Genomic DNA, 20802 nt, shown 5'->3' with positions numbered 1-20802 from the left:
ATTAATAATGGGCTAAAAATCTGCAGAAATCTGCGGAATTCTGTGGAAAATCTACGAAAAATCTGCGGAATTCTGCGCGCGCATATTCCGTGTGGGCCTAGCGATTAGTTGACTTTACTTTAAAAAGTGAAAAAACCCGTTACTTTTAAAGCAATTAAAATGAGTAAACCCACTATACTCCTAAAAGTATGGGTTGACTTTACTTAAAACAACTGAGGAAACCCATTACTTTTTAAAGCAATTAGTTAATTTTACTTAAAACAAATGAGCACACCAATTGCTTTTAAAGCAAATAGTTGACTTTACTTAATACAACTGATTAAACCAGTTTCTTTTAAAGCAATTAAAACAATAAACTTAACCGTAAACCTGTTACCTTAAGAACAGTAAGTAAATGAACTATGTGCATAATTATAAAACATGAGTTAAGTCAACTCAACATTTTCATATTACAATGAGTTTACTCACTATTTTTAGGTAAAGCAACTAATCGCTTTTTCTAATCGCTTTTTCCAGTGTAAATAAAATGCCCCAAATAAGATGTAAATTTTCAGTTTTTCAAGATACGATCACTGCTATTGCTTTGTTTTGATAACTGTGTTTTCCACAAGATAAAAGGAGAGTTTGAACTGTTCCACCATCATGAAATAGCCATAATTTAAAAACCTTCAAATTCCACATGATTACATTATTTCTGAAAAAAAAATGTTTATAGTTCATAGCTATACATAACGTATGACTATACATACCAAAATAAAAGAGAATGTGCAAAACACATTTAGCAAACAGAAAACTCTCTCAGAGAACGCTCTCAAACTCACACCTTGCTAAAGTATTGAGAAAGTAGGAAAAGTGAAATGGTTCCGAGTGGCCTACATTCCCCATAAAAACATGTTAAGCCTGACTGCCTGTTATTACTGCAAACCACAGCGCGATAAGAAATGTTTGAGGCCAGCACAAATTCAGTGTGATAGTGAAGAGGAAAAGGACAGGACGAGGAGACGAGGAAGAAGGACGAGTGCAGCTGTTATCACGGCCCTGACAGAGAGCAGGAAATATAACATGGACGCTCATTATTGAATTTCAAATTGAGCCGGCGAGCCAGACTTGCTGATAACCCTAAATGCAGCTTATCCATCTTCCATCAAACCTGCGTGTGTAACTGGAGGACAGAAAGACACACACATATAGATGTGCAGAGAGACACTGTACAAGATATGATCAATAAGTCATGGCATGTTTTTAATTTCATGTGTCTTAATTTCACTTTAAGGTCATTTTTGTTTTCTTTTTAATCATCAAGCAAATCAAATATACAGTTGAAGTCAGAATTTTTAGAAATATTAGCCCCCTGTTTATTTTTTTCCCCAGTTTCTGTTAAACGGAGAGAAGATTTTTTCAACACATTTCTAAACATAATAGTTTTATCAGCTCATCGCAAACAACTGATTTATTTTATCTTCGCCATGATGACAGTAAATAATATTTTACTACATATTTTTGAGGCACTATACAGCTCAGGGTGCTTTCACACCTGTAAATTGATTCATTTGTTCCGAAACCGGAAATAAAATTGTCACATTGTTGCTCTTTGCTCTTGATCCGGTTCGCTTTCACACGGCAAAGTTTCTAATTTTCAAATTTTTTTATTGAGATATTCATTGCATTGCATTGCACAACATTACAGCAGATGTTACAGCATCTCAAGTTTTTAAAAACAATAACATTATCTGTAATAGAATAAAATAAAATAGTTAAGAGAGGAAAAAAAAAAAAAAAAACAGAATATCTAACCCCTAAAACCCACCCCACCCCTGGGACTGAAGCTTATGCAGTACTGTTGGTGTGACCTTCACCATCTGGATTTTTAGTCTACGCTTTCAAGATAGAGGAGAAGAGGAGACCAAATCTTGTCAAATTTTTTTCAATTTCTTTGCCTTAAGAAATCTAATCCTTTCCAAATGTGCTAATTTAGTTAATTCTTCCAGCCAAGATCTAAATGATGGGGATTCTGTTGATTTCCAAAACCTTAGCACCAGCTTCTTTGCCACAATAAGACTGTAAGACAACAGTTGTTTTTGAGAATCCTGAAGTGATCTAGTTTTGTCTGAAATTCCCACGGCAAAGTTTCTAAACGGACCAAAAGAGCTAAAACAAGTCATGTGTGAGTAACCTCTCCTCACATTGGTCAGAGTTCAACGATTTATTTTGCAGAGTCCCGCTCAGCTGTCGGGGGGGTGGTTTGATGGTGTTTGACAGGGTGCGCACAACGTGTCTGAAGAGCGAGGAGGGATGCGGTGGGGAAGGGTGAGAAGGGTGCGCGACTTATTTGAAGACTGGGTAGGAGACACGCGATTACCGGGAGTTTATCAGTCGTTTGCGGGCATCCGGGAGTTTCTGTGCATTTGCGGGAGACTCCTGGAACTTCTGGGAGACTTGGAATGACCTCCCGCCCTACTCATAATTCTCTTTTCATATAGCCGTATGCCTGTTACATATCCATAAAACACTGTGATATAGCCGGGCTCGGATTGTATCGATTTCTCACTACAATCGATCTGCTTCAGAGTTCATTTAAATCGAGCCGAGACTATTCGGCGATCTTGGACTGATTGTTTTGGCGTGGATCCGAGCGCGATTGCTGAATACACATATACCAAACGAACCTCGCTAACTGGGCAAACGAGACAGATTCTGAAATGAAAGTCTAGGTGTGAAAGCACCCTTAAAGTGACATTTAAAGGCTTAACTAGGTTAATTAGGTTATTAAATAACGATAGTTTGTTCTGTAGACAATGGAAGAAAATAAGTTGGGAAATATTTAAAAAAGAAAAAAAATCAAAGGGGGGCTACAGTAATAATTCTGACTACAACAGTATATTTTTAAACCATTTAAACTCTGCTTGCAGTTTTAAAACATGACTTGTAATGTTAACTGTAATTATTAATTTAATTGATTTAATTATTAGCGTTTTTAAAAGTGTGAAATGTTTAGGGGCTCTGAAATGAAATAATGACATGTAAGGTCATTTTTTAGCTTAAGGTGAATGCATAAAAGGCTGCTCTTCAGGCACAAGATGTCAGATTGATGTTGTACCCCAACGTTGTGGGACATTGGATTTTGTTTAGAAATGAAAATTGGGTTGGCGTCAGAACCCAACTTCAGACCGTTACACACACTCCTATACTACAGCCAATTTAGTTTGTGTAATTCACCTATACCGCATGTCTTTAGCCCTCGGAGAAAACCCACATGAACACGGGGAGAACATGCAAACTCCTAACAGAATCTCAAGACTAAAACATAAATACCATGGATCTGCTCATCCTGCAGGCAAAACTAAAAATGTCAATGAATTCAAAAGGGCAAAGGGGAACTATTATCTTCAAAATGTAGAAGAGGCTTGGCACTATAATGACCATTTTTTTCATCAAAATAAAGTGACATTTTTCTCCCTGAATATATTTCTCGGGTATCTTTTCTATGTTGTGCCCTTTCCGCAGTCTCTTCATGATTATTTTGAACTGTTTTGGGAATGGAAAACAGTGCAAATTCTGTGTGAAGAATGTAAACAGTCCATACATAGACTGATGTCGAAACACAAAAGTAAAAAGTAAAGTAAATTGATAAATATTGTTAACAAACCAAAATAAACACTATTAATAAATAAAAACTAATATAAATTCATTAATTAAATATTACAAATAAATACTCTTAATAAAGATAGGGTTAAAAAATTTATATTTAGTAAAATAGTTCTGATAAAATGGAAAAAAATGACTAGTTTCTTACTATTAATACATAAAATATTACTGAAAGTGGATTACATTTTTATACGGCACACTTTATGCAACAACAGATTTTTTTGGTAGTCTAGATAACTATAGATATTAATAATTATTTAAATATTTATGATTTTTCATGCAGAATAAAGCTGCTAAAAAGAAAAAAATAGTAATATTAAACTTTAAAAAGCATCACATTTACATCTCAAAATGTAATTTAAATGCATTAAGCCTTCAATATGTTTAAATACATACTTAAAAAACACCCTATAATATCCTGGGTTATTTCAACCCAAACATGAGTCATTTATAAACAAACCAAAGAGTTTAAAGATTAAATAAAAAAATGTAAATGATATTTTTAACCTGACAGGTTTGTCCATACTTAACACAAATTTATATTGCGCATAAACCATTAAAGCAATATCATAGTACAGTATTCAAGTTGGCTGTGCAATCGAAAGCAAACCCTTGAAAACAGTCTCAGTGCCTGAAACTCATTCTAGTGTTGTCTCAGTTTGTTGTCTGTGCTGAAGGATGTAGTATTGACGTTTGCTGTGTTCAGAGCTCCTGAAGGAAGGGCCCCGGGGACGCTCAACAGTAACCCGTGCTGGAGTCAGATGTTAATACAAGCTCATTGACCAGAAGCTCATTTGAGTACATCAACATGAGGAGAAGCTTTAATCAGGAGAAAGACTGAGCTTCATCTGCTTATCAATAATCACTTCTGGAAACGCAGGAAAATCACATTTTCCTATGTGCTGGGTATTATATGCATATCATTTGTTTTATGCAAAATCAAAGGATAATTATACTGTACATGCATATATGTTTATATGTATGTACAGTAGTAGACTATTTAATCCAAAAGCCTCTTAATATTTAATGCAGTGCAATAATCCCAAATCTAATGAGCTCTGAAATTAAACCCAAAAATATTGTTATATGAAGCTACAGTATATGTGGTGACCATATAATGCTCTAAAATGCTCTTTTAAAAATTGTATGAAATAAACAATGGATTTTAAACAATAGATCAAAATCAACATATAATAATTGTCAGTGACGGTGCTGTTTCAGAAGAGAAAATGACTTTAGCTGTTCCCATTAATCTGGGGTTTGTCTGCATTGGAGTGAATTATCCTGGATTAAGTCTAATCTGATAAATCAGAGTCAAATTTATATCTGAATTTAGGAGATGCAGCAATTTAAATGAGTGATTGTTTGAAAGTGTCAGATCGAGCAATAGCACCTGCACAATATCATAATGGTATCATAATAATTTATGAGAAAAAAAGACGAATATTTAAATATTCTCTATATTGTATACTCTCTCTCTCTCTCTCTCTCTCTCTCTCTCTCTCTCTCTCTCTCTCTCTCTCTCTATATATATATATATATATATATATATATATATATATATATATATATATATATATATATATATATATATATACAGTTGAAGTCAGAATTATTAGCCCCCCTGAATTATTAGCGCGTCTGTTTATTTTTTTCACCAATTTCTGTTTAATGGAGAGAAGATTGTTTTAGCACATTTCTAAGCATAATAGTTTTAAAAATTTATTTCTAATAACTGATTTATTTTATCTTTGACATGATGACAGTAAATAATATTTGACTAGATATTTTTCAAGACACTAGTATTCAGCTTAAAGTGACATTTAAAGGCTTAACTAGGTTAATTAGGTTAACTGGGCAGGTTAGGGTAATTAGGCTAGTTATTGTATAACGATGGTTTGTTCTGTAGATTATCGGAAAAAAAATTTGCCTAAAGGGGCTAATATTTTTGTCCTAAAAATGGTTTTTAAAAAATTAATAACAGCTTTTATTCTAGCCAAAATAAAACAAATAAGACTTTCTCCAGAAGAAAAAATATTATCAGACATACTGTGAAAATTTCCTTGCTCTGATAAAAATCATTTGGGAAATATTTTAAAACATAAAATAAAATCAAAAGGGGGCTAATATTTCTGACTTCAACTGTACATACACATACATACAGTTAAAGTTAGAATTATTAGTCCCCTGTTTATTTTTTTTCCCCCAATTTCTTTGTAACAGAAAGATTTTCTCAACACATTTCTAAGCATAATAGTTTTAATAACTCATTTTTAACAACTGATTTATTTTATCTTTGCCATGATGACAGTAATTCATATTCTACAAGACATTTTTTCAAGACACTTTTATACAGCTTAAAGTGACATTTAAAGACTTAACTAGGATAATTAGGCTAGCTAGGCAGTTTAGGGTAATTAGGCAAGTTATAGTATAATGATGGTTTGTTCTATAGACTATCAAAAATAAAATTGCTTAAAAGGGCTAATATTGTTGTGACCTTAAAATGTTTTTTTAAAAATAAGAAAAACTGCCTTTATTCTAGCCAAAATAAATCAAATAAGACTTTCTCCAGAAGAAAAAATATTATCAGACATACTGTGAAAATGTCCTTGCTCTATTTAACATCATTTGGGAAATATTTAAAAAAGAAAAAAATTTCAAAAGGTGGCTAATAATTCTGACTTCAACTGTATTACATTAAAGCATCAAATTAAATGAAAGTTTATATATCAATTATACTATAATTATACTATATGTAAAATAAATATTAAATATTCAAAAACTATATATATATATATATATATATATATATATATATATATATATGAGTGCGATATTACATAAGCAGCCGTAGAGTCCCACAAGTGAAGATATACAGCCATATCACACTGCTACGAGTGTGATATTGCATTTATACAACAGTTCGACGGCATAATAGTATGTATAAAAAAGAAAATCAGACACGGAGAGTCCAAAAATCTTTTTCTATGAGGAAACAATTTCATCTGCCATTCATTCACATCTGCAGCTGAATGTCAGAACAGCAAAAACCCTTGCTAATCACCATTATCACTTTAGAGCTAGTATTTGAATGATTCCCCTGCGAAATGTCTAAAGTGATGACAAAACAGGTCATTTTGCTCACATTTTAAGATTATAAGGCAGAACGGCATGTAAAGCCATCAGTCTACAGAGATTCCCCAGTATTTCTCCTTTGCAATCGGGATACAGTATCACAATAAGTGACCACGAGAAAGCCAAAACACTACCAGACCATGGCATAAATACAGCACTATAACATACAGAAGAGAGAGATCGACTTAGAAAGTCACTTACCAGTTTAATAATGATTTGATCTGCTGTAGTTTGAAATTACGCAGAGTTTTTCTCCTTTAAGGGCTTATTATGCGATCTCTGTCACCATTTTGTGGCGGAACATCAACCACTCATCATGAAAGGCTGATGGATGCCCACAGGCTGTATCTCCGAATTTATAAATATTTAAAATAGGCACTATCCTTATAAATAAACTGCACAGTTGCAATCTTAACAACTGCATTCTCGCCTAAAAAAGCCTCAGAAGTATGTTGCCCAACAGCTGCAATATTATTCAGACTGTAGTGAGTTTATTGATCTGCTAACCACTGTGCCACTGTTTAAATATATTTTTGACAGTATATCCTCTTATTTCTACATATTTATTTGCTTTCAAGGACAACATGCCATTATTAAACAGATAAAAGCAAAAATAATAAATGTGAAACAAAAAATCAGAAATGTGACACAAAAAATAGATATATTTACATTTAAAATTGCAAACTCTTTATTTAAAATGTGGATTTTGTGTGTATAATATAAATTATAACTGAAAAACTGATTGAAACCAAAACCCTGAAGGTCAGCAGGACGTTTACAGACTCTTCACATACAGTTGAAGACGAATTTATGCTTGACTTTACTGTATAAAAGAATCAGCTTCATCACAGAACCAGTCATTTTGATCAGCTTGTGATTGAAAGTGAACTGTAATGACTAATAGCGCACGGCACACACTCAGTATCGTGACTTTAACAGCAGCCTCGTGTGCGTCAGTCCTGAGAGAGCCTGTAGGAGGAGGACGAACCACTTCTTACTGGGTGGGTGGAAAGGCGCAATCAAAGAAAAAAAACAAAAAACATCTTTCACAAGCCTGTCGTAGCTTCCACCCCCCCCCCCCCCCCTGCTTTTACACTCCAAAGCTTGCACATTTCAATGGCTTCCCTAGCGAGGGCTCCAATCTGGCAACTCTGGCAAAGCCTGGCAACCCAGCGCACTTTAATCTTCAACAACAAAACGAATGACAGACACGCAGCACTCAATTACAGCAGTGATGCCCACAGGGAAGAAGACGGAATAAATAAAAAACTGAGAGAAAGACGAAATGTGAATGTGATCAAAGGAAAAGCCTGCCTCTGCTGGCCAATGCCGAAACGTTTGAAGTCCTAATTAAAATTTATGAGGAAATAAATATATAAATCGAAGCAGTAAATATACAATAAACATACAAAGACCCGCAGGGAGAGAGAGAGAAACAGAGCTCCAGAATAGGAGGCAAATGGTATTAAGAGACTGTTGGATTAAAAATGATGAAAAAAATAAATCTCTCATCAGCTTGAAGGCTTGATGAATGGGTTTGTGCTGGTGCTGCAGTGTTTGCAGTCACACCGGCAGAAACGTGGTGGCGTGACCTTCGCTTAGTCACTGCTGAAATTCAACCGTCCATTAGTCATGAAAAACTGTCCTCTAGTGAACATCTGCTCTAAGAAAAAACTCACGCTACTGAATGCGTACGCTGAAAAAAAAGGCTTTTTAGACTGCTTTCAGGTTTTCAGCATAGATCCTGGTGGATAAATATCACAGTGAAGCTTTTTTAAATGATCAATATGTGTATGATATAGGAAGTATTCAAATTATACTAATTAATAATATATCCAACACTGGCAGTGGCAGTATAATGCAACAGTATAATACCAGTTTTAAGTACAGAATTTCTGTGTTTTTAATGTGCAGTTTAAACCCTTCTGACCAGGGTTGCATGGTTTACTGGTACCATGGTAGTATCCCGATACTATGGCTTCAAAATACTGGCTGTAGTTTCTAAACGGTAGTATCGTCATTTCTGTTCCTGTCAATATGATTTAGTAGCTACAACAACCATGACAATATCTTAAAAATAACAACTCACAAAGTGAAATTTGCAATTACTTTGAATTGTTACCTGATAAGACTGAAAAAAAAAACAATAGATTGAAAACCCAAAATAGCAGCAGGAAATATTGAAACAATTCTTGACCACTTCATAGAGCCTATTTTGTTGGAAAAAATGCATTTTTTGTAACTAATTTCATTCATTTGTTATAGTTTGTATCTTAATTTTAATGTATTTTTTGTTGGTCAGTTATCTACAAAATAAGCAAAACTAATACATTTAGTTGAAGTGACGTGCAAATAAAATTTTTTTTTATAATAAAGGATTATGAATTAAATTCAAGACCTATTATAACATGTAAAATATAGTATTTCTAAAAAAAATTCTTTATATTTGGAGTTATAAATTACAGTAACGCAATACCAAAAAAGTGTTGCATGCTGAACTGTTGCGAACAATTTATTTGTGTTGAATTTAAACAAACAAATTAAGTTTAATAATGTTCAACTTAATTTGTTTAAATTCAACACAAATAAATTGTTTACAACCACTTGACGTAAAAAAAAATTGAGTAAATCCAAGGAATCATATACGAATAATTTTTTTCAGTATACTTGGTATCGTGATACTTCAGCTGGTATAGTATGGTAGGATAAATTAATGGTATTGCGACAACCCTACTTCTTACCCTAAGTTGAAATATAATGGATATCACGTCAGCCCATGTTTTTTGTGTGGTTGCTGAGCGTTTCATCTAATTTAAAGCCTGCAGTCTGAAAGTGGACAATTATCATCCAGTTATATGGCGGTAAGGCTCGGCATATTGTAATTTGAAAAAAAAAACCTACACTGAACTTCACTCCAGAGATAAACCACATAAACCACATTTAAAATGTTTTTATTCAGATGGATTGATATGTTTGCCAATATTTCATAGATTGTATGTAAAAAAGAGGGATTGCACTAACTAATTAAAGCTTAAAATCTTTTGTAACATTGCAAGGTTAGGATCAGGATCCGTTACTGAAAGTGCTGTAAATCTCCAGTAATGCTGATTGAACTTTATATATATATATATATATATATATATATATATATATATATATATATATATATATATATATATATATATATATATATATATATATATATATATATATATATGTATATATATAAACAACTATATCAATATACTAATGCATTGCTGAAACAATTGCATATGCAGAATATACAGAGCATGTAGTAAATGAGCATGTAGTAAATGGAAATAGCTCAGATGTGGACATTATGTGGAGTGATGAGGAAGATGAGGATGTTATATATAATTAGTTGTAAACAAGGTGCAATTTACACAACAATAACCTCAAAATTAAAGTACAAATGTTACAATCTTAATGTTTGTGATTATACCAACAATCAACCATATTTGTTGTATTTTACGCTTGTATAATGTTCAGGAAGTACAACTGTTCTGACCTGATGTCCATTGTAATACATACAGTGCGTCCCGAAAGTATTCATAGCGCTTCACATTTTCCACATTTTTTATGGTACACCCTTATTCCAAAATGCATTTATTTCCTTAAAATTCTACACACAATTCCCCATAATGACAATGTCAATTTTTTTTTAAATTGTTGCAAAATAATTAAAAACAAAAAAAAAACTAGAAAATCACATTTACATAAGTATTTACAGCCTTTGCCATGAAGCTCTAAATTAAGGTACATTCTGTTTCTACTGATCATCTGATCATTCTTGAGATGTTTCAGCAGCCATACGTTACATTTTTAATATTATAATTTGGTCTCATTTATAGGATCCTCAAGAACTGTAAAAAACATACTTTTACATTTTTCAGAAGTTTGGAACATACCTTGTATCTTTAGTCCATATGGATAAGGATTTATGACTTTTTGGAACCCCATTCTGGCTATTAGTTTATAAATAAAATACATCTTGATAGTATATAAACTATTAAAGATTCTAATGTTACTGTATGTCTATAAATATTCATATGCTTAAAAAAAATCCTTTTATTCCTCCATGGCCTCAAAACGATCAATAACATGACAAAAAACAAAATGAATACATAAAAATGTAGAACTGTGCATATCTGGTGTGATCTATATGATTCAATCATTCATTTTCCTTCGCCTTAGTCCCTTTATTCATCAGGGATCGCCACAGCGGAAGAACCGCCAACTTATCCACCATATGTTTTACACAGCGGATGCTCGTCCAGCTGCAACCCAGTAAAGGGAAACACCCATACGCTCTCACATACAAACACATACTCATACACTACAGGCGATTTAGTTTATTCAATTCACCTCTAAGGCATGTACACAGAGGAAACCCACACGAACACAAGGAGAACATGCAAACTCCACACAGAAATGCCAACTGACCCAGCCGGGACTTGAACCAGCAAACTTCTTGCAGTAAGGCGACAGTGCTAACCACTGAGCCACCTTGCTGCCATGGTCTGTATGATTACATTACATAAAAATTAAACAAACGCAATTAAAACTGGATCACAGCAACCCAGGTAACAATAAAAACTGTTTACTATTTTCAAAAACTGTATTAACTATTTTTAATTCTGAACATTTTTATCAATATTATTAATATATAAACTAATTAATAGTAGTGCAGGGATCAACCAATAGTAACATAACATAACTGAAGGTATTAGGATTTATTAGTGTGACTCAAGTAGATATTTGATGTTTTTAAGACCACTGATGTGTTTTAAACCAGGATAAACATGCTAGCGTACAGGACCAGCACCTCCTCTATCTCCTGGAACTCAGATAATGGATGATTTTTTTTTTTTTTAACTGGAGGAAGGTCAAAGCCACATGGGAGACTTCCGGACATTTGAGAAGATAACCTGGCTGAACGCTCTCCAGCTCTTAGTTTCCATCTACACACATGTCACAAACACACACTCAGAAACACACACAGGCTAGATCAATATCCAGAGCTGCTGTACAAGCCTGCTGCTCAAATCAATATCAGTGCATCAGGAGCTAAAACACACGCACAAACAGTGGAAGCTTCATGTCTTTTGAAGCTTGTTCACACCAAGAATAATAACGGTATATATATTAATATGATGATAACAATATTTGCATTATAACAATGTTTATTTTGAGCCTGTGCACTGCAGCTTCAAAGTAAATCTAAATATATGTATAAAAATGGCAGATGCTTTTGGTTTTGTGAAACAAAAAATAGATGATGATGTGTTTGATGAAATCCTTCAAACATGAGAAGGGTAGGGAGAAGCTGTAACTGTTTAGAATGATAAAAATCTTGGGTTTTAGTTTCTGCGACTGCTGTATTTACCGGTTTCTAACAGTAGATGTCCTCAGTGTGCTACATTTCTAGAGTTTCAAAGCAGTCAATCTAGCTCACGCGAACTATTTGATCAAACAGCAAATTTAACCATCGCAATCAGTGGAATATAACAACATTTAATCAGTTTTATCCCCTGCAACTTTAAAGGAGGCAACACAAATGTCGAAACTAGCACCGGACACCTGAGGTATGTTTATGTTTTATGCTACAATTTGCTAGCATGGCTTGCATAGCTTACATGTACTTCTAATCATTCAATTTGGAGATATAACCAATTGTTTTTGGGTTTATTGATTATATTTAAACTACAAAGCTGCTGAATACTGTTTTTAGGGCTGGGCGGATAAACAATGTTATATCTAATCACTTTAAAATTGATGTCAATAACTATGATATGCTCTGGACTTTTTTACTCTGTATTGATCTAAAAGTCACACAGCAGAAACATGCAACAATAGGAATCTAATAGGCGAATTACCGGTTTGTAAACATTCAGGATGCGCGCACATCCAGGTTGCAGAAAAAAACTGGGAGCGCTAGCATTTACAGAGAGGGAATGACATCCGATGCTTTCAGCATAATAACAAAACTATGTAGTGCTAAAAACCGAGGTTCTGCCTAGCCAAAAACAAAGAAAGAAGACTGAACTGTACAAGGCCTGGGTAATCATCAACAAGCAAAACAACTGCATTCTGACAGTGAACTGCACCTGTATGGCAAGGTATGTGAACATACATTTTTACATTTCATTCTAAGCATTCAGTTTCCGCAGTTTAATCAACCATATTTAACTGTTATTGCTGAAATCATTGTTGCAATCAAAAACGAGTAACCAACCTTATATAACATGAAAACTGCAGAGAACATTTAGCTCTTCTGAGGGCTGTTAGCCGAAGATGGTATACGGTAAAATTCAAGTTTTCTTTTTTTGGACTTTTGAATTTGGCATACTACCGCACAACACGACATGTTTGCTATTGCAACCGCTATGCGTAATTGAACCCGTGAGACGTCATGTGTGGCGTAGATTGGTAATTCCCCTTGCGTTGATTTTAGAGATGTACCGAATTTTTGGCGACTGAAAATTTATCGGCCGAAAATGTTATGCCATTTATTGGACACTTGTTGGGGGACTCTTTTAAATCTAGAAGTATTAACAACTTATAACCAAATATATATCATTGTTGTTCAGTATGGAAAATAATTATTGAGATTGCATTTCTTCCATATCACCCAGCCCTAACTTGACTCTAATAAACTGATGATGATCTTAAAGTGTGGAATTGTTTTCAGATGAACACACAGCAAACGTAGTTCCAGGCAGGTCTTGACTACATTACGGTGCTAGTGTTATATTACTACATCAAAAAATACAACATATGGACGATGTCTTTAGGTGTGGACATTGTAGTAATAGCAAAATAGTTGATAATAATAATAGTAATGCTGAGCAAATGTGAATAATTCAACGATCTGTGGTAAGTAATTCCTTTAGTATAGCATCTTTAAATAAAGAGTATAGCATCAAACGGTAAACTTCTCCTCAATGTCGTCTTCACATACTGATTGGCTTTCAGTGTTTGTCATTAGCTGGGTTTTCATCTTCACATGATGCAAATCTTTATGCATTTTCGATAGAACGTTCTATTGCAACAGCCTCACGATTCCGCCATCTTGGAATGAAAGCGATCGGCCATCCATTGGATCTTATTGCTGTTGCGATGGCAAGCAACTGTTTTCATTTATTTCTTTAAAAGGTGCATTAAAGCTGAGATACAACCTGAAAGACAACAATAAAACACTTACAATCACAATCATCAGCACTTTTAATAGTTTATTTTACAGACTTATAAAATGCTGTTGTTCTATTGGGATTTTCATTCCAAAATGGCCGCAGCGTGACACTAGCCCCTTTTACACATACAGACCTTTCCGGAAAATTACCGGCAATTTTCCGGAAAGGTTGTATGTGTGAACAGGTCCTTTTTGAAAATACCAGTAAATTCATTCTGGCTATTTTCCGGAAACAGAAGTTGTAACATTACCGGTAATTTGCCGGAATGCTGCGCTGTGTGAACGCAAAAGGAAGATTGCCGGAAAGAGCAAGTACACGTCTAGAACGTGCTGACGTGAGACATCTGCTTTAACCAATCCGAACAGTCAGACGCATTCACGTCCGCGCGGTTTATGAGAATAAAAGCCTTTGAAAATTTTCCCAGACGCATTTAGCTGCTAGAAGTTAGTCAGATAACGTTTATATGTTCTTCTTAATGCCAACTGTGTAAATAATCATCGATAAGATGCTTATGATAAGCCGCTGTTTGTTTACCTTTAAGCTTTGCGTTTGCCCGTGAAACAGTCATGAACGCCAGCACACATCTCGACATGCGAAAGTGATCCTCCATATGTTTTCATCGAAGTTGTTCACAATACTGATCATTCACAGAGTTTGTAATGTAGTCAAATGTTTACAAATACAAGCGCAGCCGTTTGTGGTGAATGATGTCAGAATTTACCAGTATCTTGGAATGGATGTGTGAATGCTCTTTTCCGGAAAAATTCCGTAACGTCCTCGCCTGTGTGAACAGCGCTTTTTTGAATTTACCGGTAAAGTCGTTCCAGATATTTACCGTTATCACTGTGTGAAAGGGGCTACTAGCGGCATCTAGTGGCTGTTTCTCAAATCGCACTAGAATGTTGCCTCTTGGTGATTCTATGCTCTTTCACGAAACCCAGCTATTGTTTGTCAGCTAAAAATCATTCTGAAAGCAAATCCGAAGATATTATTTCTTCACATCATAACAATTACAGCTGTATTCTAAACTCTGCTATTGTTTAATTATTTTTCAGAACAATTTTAAAATGATACCTTTATTGTTATTCATTCATTCTTTTCTTTTCGGTTTAGTCCCTTTATTAATCCAGGGTCGCCACAGCGGAATGAACCACCAACATATCCGACATGTTTTTACGCAGCGGATGCCCTTCCAGCCGCAACCCATCTCTGGGAAACACCCACACACACACTCATTCACACCCACATATGGACAATTTAGCCTACCCAGTTCACCTGTACAGCAAGTCTTTGGACTGTTGGGTAAACCGAAGCACCCGGAGGAAACCCACGCAAACGCAGGGAGAACATGCAAACTCCACACAGAAATGCCAATACACCCAGCCGAGTCTTGAACCAGCGACCTTCTAGCTGTGAGGCGACAGCACTACCTACTGCACCACTGCATCGCCACCTTTATTATTTCAAGTTATCATCTATGTGAACGGCCCCTTTAGGCAGATCATTCTGGGAAGAGCAGACACGCATGACTCCATGATGTGCATCATGCGATTAATTCTGGCTGTCTGCTATAACCTGAGCCGAGTTAATATAATGGTTGACGGCTTCCATCCAAAGTAGAAAAAAAGCACTAGGCAAGCAGTAAGCAGTGACTCTCCCTTTCTCTCAGGTAAAAGAACTGCCTGTAAGTGTATTGTATTGGGCATGGCAGAGATGAACGCATGCTCTCATTCACTACAAGGTATTTAAGACGCAGCCTTTTATCTTGCTTGTTGATGACAGATGTCATCAGTCTTGAAGCACTCGCCAATTTGAAGTGAAAGGCTTTTGCTTGAAGGGATAGTTCAGCTGCAGTAAAAAGTCTGTCATCATTTAAAGCTATAGAAAAAAAGAGACCGCTTGAAAATACTTGTTTTCTCTGAATTTATTATTTATAGTTTTATATATATATACAGCTAACATGTCATTTTTGCTATATTTAATCAACCAACGATGTTTCTTTCAAGTTTAAAATACAAATGTTATCATGTAGTGCATTTTTGCCATGCTTTCATAGGCTTGTATGCATTTTTAGAGAACACAATGCTAATGTTTAAATGTGTTAATAAATAGGAATTGTGTTTATTTGGTGTTGTGCAGACCAATGCTAACAAATAATCCTTATTTTGCCAATCATATGTCCCTGTAAATATCATGTATATGGAAAAATAAAAAATAAAACACTCTGTATTGAACTGTAATGTATAGCAGCAAATATGCTAAGATACACCAGGTATGCTTGAGAATTTTGTTCTTTTTATAATTTGTCTGTATTGTTTTAGCGTACTTTTTTAGGAACACAAAATATATTTCTCTGTGTACATTTTATTGCACCTTTTAGATGACAAATCCACAAGAGCGCGCTGTGTGCATTTTACGAATCTGGCATGTTTTGTTGTCCTTGTTTTGTGATATTTATTTGGTGTTGTGCAGACAAATGCAAACAAATAATCCTTAATTTACCAATAAAATGACCCTGTTAATTTCATATAAATAGAGAAAAATAAAAAAATCAAAACACTGTATTGAACTATAATGCGCAAATAAAATGGAATAAACCCGGTATGCTTGAGAATTCTCTCATTTTATGGTCTCATCTTAAGACATTGTTTCGTGTTTTTGGTCTGTATTGCCTCAGAATACTTTTTTTTGGCCAAACACAAAATGGATTTCTCTGGGAACATTTTATTGCACCTTTTATATGACAAATCGACAAGAGGGTACAGTGTACTTTTTGCAAATCAGGCATGTTTTGTTGTCCTTCTTGTTTTGTGATATTTATTTAGTGTTGTGTAGACAAATGCAAACAAATGATCCTTAATTTGCCAATAAAATGTCCCTGTAAATATCATATATATATATATATATATATACACACATATATATATGGAATAAAAATTAAATAAAATTACACTTTTGAATTGAATACTTATTGAACTGTAATGTGCAAATATGATAAGATAAACCAGGTATGCTTGAGAATTCTCTCATTTTATGGTCTCATCTTCAGACATTGTTTCCTGTTTTTTGTCTGTATTGCCTCAGCTTTTTTTTTTCGGAGGATCACAAAATACATTTCTTGGGGTACAATTTATTCTACTTATTAGATGAAAAATCCACTAGAGGGCACTGTGTACATTATATATATATATATATATATATATATATATATATATATATATATATATATATATATATATATATATATATATATATATATATATATATATATATATATATATATATATGAGCAATTCCAGCATTATGGATGTGACATTAGCAGTAAAAACTCAAAACATAAATTCACATAGAGAGTTGTTAACATTATATTGAAACATCTGTTTATATTTTACAAAACAACTAAGCACAGAGTTAAAGGATCAGAAAAATATCAATCTGTAAATATTTTTAATATTTTAAATGAGGGAAATAAACCTACGTTATGGATGTGTCAAAGTCTGCAAGTTTACAGTATACAACACACTTTGTAGAAATTCTGTGAATTACACTGCACAACCCAAAAGAAACAATAATAATCAAAAGGATAGAAGTTGCTCTCTATAGAACAAAAATGATTGATTTGATTTTATTTGACATTTTTGCATTCATGAAAGAAAAGCTTTGCTATGGATGTGACACTTTTCCGTTATGGATGTGAAGGATGTGAAATTTGTACTTGTGTGACTTTGGTTAATCAAATATAATAGTTTGAAACAGTGACAGATGCATTTTTGAGTATTTTTAAAGTACTGAAAATTGCTTGCTTACACAAAAAATGTAGAAACATTTTCTCTATTTTGGTGAAAAATATATTTTTTTTTCATGGCAAGGTTGACATTTGCATGGAATTGTTCATATATATATATATATATATATATATATATATATATATATATAATGTGTGTGTGTGTGTGTGTAGAATTTAACGAAAATAAAAACTGTATTGAACGTTAATGGGCATATATAATAAGATAAACCAGGTATGCTTGAGAATTTCTCCTTTTTATGATCTTATCTTGTTTTTTGTCTGTATTGCCTCAGCATACTTTTTCTTTGTGGAACACAAAATACATTTCTCTGTGTACATTCTATTGCACCTTTTAGATATCAAATCCACAAGAGGGCGCTTTGTACATTTGTCTTACAAATCGGGCATGTTTTGTTCTACATTTCAGATTCATGTTCTATTAATTGTGCTATTTGTTGATGTGCAATTAAATACATCCAAATAATACTTTATTTGTCTATAGAATATCCTTTTAAATATCACTAGTGTTAAAATTAACACTAATTTTAATAAAGTTGTTTTCAGACTGCCTAGAATTCATTTTACCTACAAACAATACAATAGTATCTGGATGCAGCCTTTATGATGCAAGCTGAGATTGCATCACTCAGTGATGAGTTAGGTAAGGGCTTTAAAAAGCATTGATTGCAGCTCAGATTGCACTGCTCAGGTCTGCATTCAGACCCCTCTCACAAACTCCCATTAAAGATATGTTTTACTATGTTTTTGAAGTTAAATGCAAGCTGAAACACACTATTTCCAGTGGGCCTATGTTGCTTTCATCCGTGTTGATTCATGTTACAGGTAAACCACCTCAGGGTTTGGTTTAAAGTAGATTGAGTCTCGTCTTGATTCAATTGTTTGGTTCAGATGGCAGCGCTCATGCTCCTTCAGATGAACAGCACTTATAGAGCAATTTAGTGTGAACATAAACAAAAGCTTTGATGTTCTATGAGGAACAGAAACGCAATAAATATGAATATCGGTTTGGAGGAAAACAAGGCTGAGTAAACATTTGCTACTTTTGGGTGATTTATCTCCTCAAGTTTCCCGCTTGAGGAGGTTCAACTGCAGTAAAGCAAATGATGCATGTAAACAACATCTAATAGCAGATTCGCCTGCGGAAACAACCAACAACACGACGTTATTAGATAAAAAGGGAAGCAGGGGTATGAGATTGTGTTTAATTTTCGCTCTGAGGCACACAGTGAAATTAGCAAAAGATAATATATAAAGAAAAAACATCAAAAGATGAATCCAAATGCTTTCCTTCAGAAAAGAAAACAGTCTGCGGTAGCATTCAGTGTGAAGCTCAAAAGAAAATCCCATCAATGCAGATTTGTCATTGTTTCATTTTAATCGTCCCGAAAGTAATTAGATTACGTCTCGGTCCATTCCATTAAGTTCACTTCAATTTGGCTCAAAAGCTTTATTATCCGTTACCTTTAAAAAAATTATATTGACTCATAATGCAAGTCACAAGCTCTGTTGTAATGGTATTAAAAAACGCCATTTGATTCGTGTGTGCTCTTGAACTCTAGCATTCGGCGGCCGCCGATTAAACCCTGTTAAACGACCGTGACTGCATTCACAATGCCGGTCCATTTCAAATGGATTTGCTCTCATTCGTCTACAACTCCCTCTCTGTGTGTCTATACACTGTAAAAATGCTAGGTTCCACACAAATCCTTCATGTTGTCCTAACAAAAATCCATTAAGTTACCTTAAAATGTACAAATTTAAGTGGATTGAACATAAAACTGTCAAGTTGTTCCCAAAAAACCTTAGGAATTATGTTGTTTTTAAATAAGTAGCTTAAACAAGCAGCAAAAGTCATTTTTTTCAGTGTACAATTAGAAATTGAGACAAAGTCGGTTATATATTCACATATTTGGAGTTTCTCCTAAACAATATCATTTCAGAAAAGTGCAAATTCTGAATAGTTAAATCCAACCTAGGCTTATTTTGATTTTGTATATACATTTCTGGAGAGCGCCAAATATGTTCTAGGAGGTAAAATTTTTGCAGTGTTTGTTTTCGTGAATCCACCAAAGGCTGCTGTGTACACATTTTTTGAGATCTCAAATTTCTCTCACGAGTGCCGTTCCCGCCTGCTGTTCATAAATTCAACAGAGGCCGTTGTTGACTGACTGACCGACCGACTGACACACCCACCCACTTCCCTAAACCTAACCGATAGTGTTTAAAAAGAACTGATTGACCCTAAACTCAACTGAAACTGTTTTCTAAAGCAATCCAGAAAAACAAAAGCCCTCACGGCAGCCTGATTTTTACCATGTTTTCAGATTTTACCATATTCTCACTCTGTTATCTACTTGTTTATTTTATTAATTATAACTTTTGTAATTAATTTATTTAACTTTTTTGCTTTCCTGCTTTCTAGAACCGTTCTTCGCCGGACTTGAACCCTGTCTTTACAGTCAACTCCGCTCTGAAATCTTCTGATGTACATAGCGAGCTACTTGACAATCTGGTAACAGCGGGAAAGCCGTTCATGGGGAGGTAAGTGGTCAACTGCTAGCTCGAAAAGTAATACCGCCCCCTTTCGTCCATTTTAATGACGAAATACATCCATATGTTCCTTTGGCTATATAATTCACAATCTCCAGAAATTTATATTGGGGTACATTTTCAGAATGAGGCTATGTTGGTTAAATCTAATTAGTTGCCAATGACTATCAAAGTCCAACATCTGTTCAAGGTCAATTAAATGGTGCTAATGTTGTTTTGAAGTCAAATTTACATGCCATTTCAGACCGGATATTATCACTGTTCAAAAATGAATGAATATAAAACTGACTTTACATCAATCAATAGAAAGGGAAAGTTTTATCATGCTCATGCGGCTCGAGATGCTCAAAAAAAAATAGCTTGTGTTGTTTTTTTTTTTGGAGGATTGTGTCGAGATTGATTTTCCTTCACGTCAAAGTGGAGTTGAGCAAGCCGTCTGTTCCCCAC

The 20802-nt window shown here is 34.3% G+C and overlaps 1 protein-coding gene and 1 long non-coding RNA gene across 2 annotated transcripts in view; one reads left to right on the top strand and one right to left on the bottom strand.

The window, feature by feature from the left end:
- Positions 1 to 20802, bottom strand: part of aplp1 (amyloid beta (A4) precursor-like protein 1) — a 124787-nt gene that overhangs the window by 34530 nt on the left and 69455 nt on the right. The window lies entirely within an intron of this gene.
- Positions 12180 to 20802, top strand: part of LOC137487777 (uncharacterized) — a 38592-nt gene continuing 29969 nt past the window's right edge. The window contains exons 1-2 of the long non-coding RNA XR_011006503.2: positions 12180 to 12389; positions 20228 to 20346. This is a non-coding gene — a long non-coding RNA (uncharacterized lncRNA). The remainder of the gene's footprint in view (positions 12390 to 20227; positions 20347 to 20802) is intronic.

The sequence above is a fragment of the Danio rerio genome, chromosome 15 (genome assembly GCF_049306965.1).
Source record: "Danio rerio strain Tuebingen ecotype United States chromosome 15, GRCz12tu, whole genome shotgun sequence".
In the NCBI taxonomy this organism is placed as follows: Eukaryota; Metazoa; Chordata; class Actinopteri; order Cypriniformes; family Danionidae; genus Danio; species Danio rerio.
This window is presented reverse-complemented; position numbering and strand designations above follow the sequence as displayed.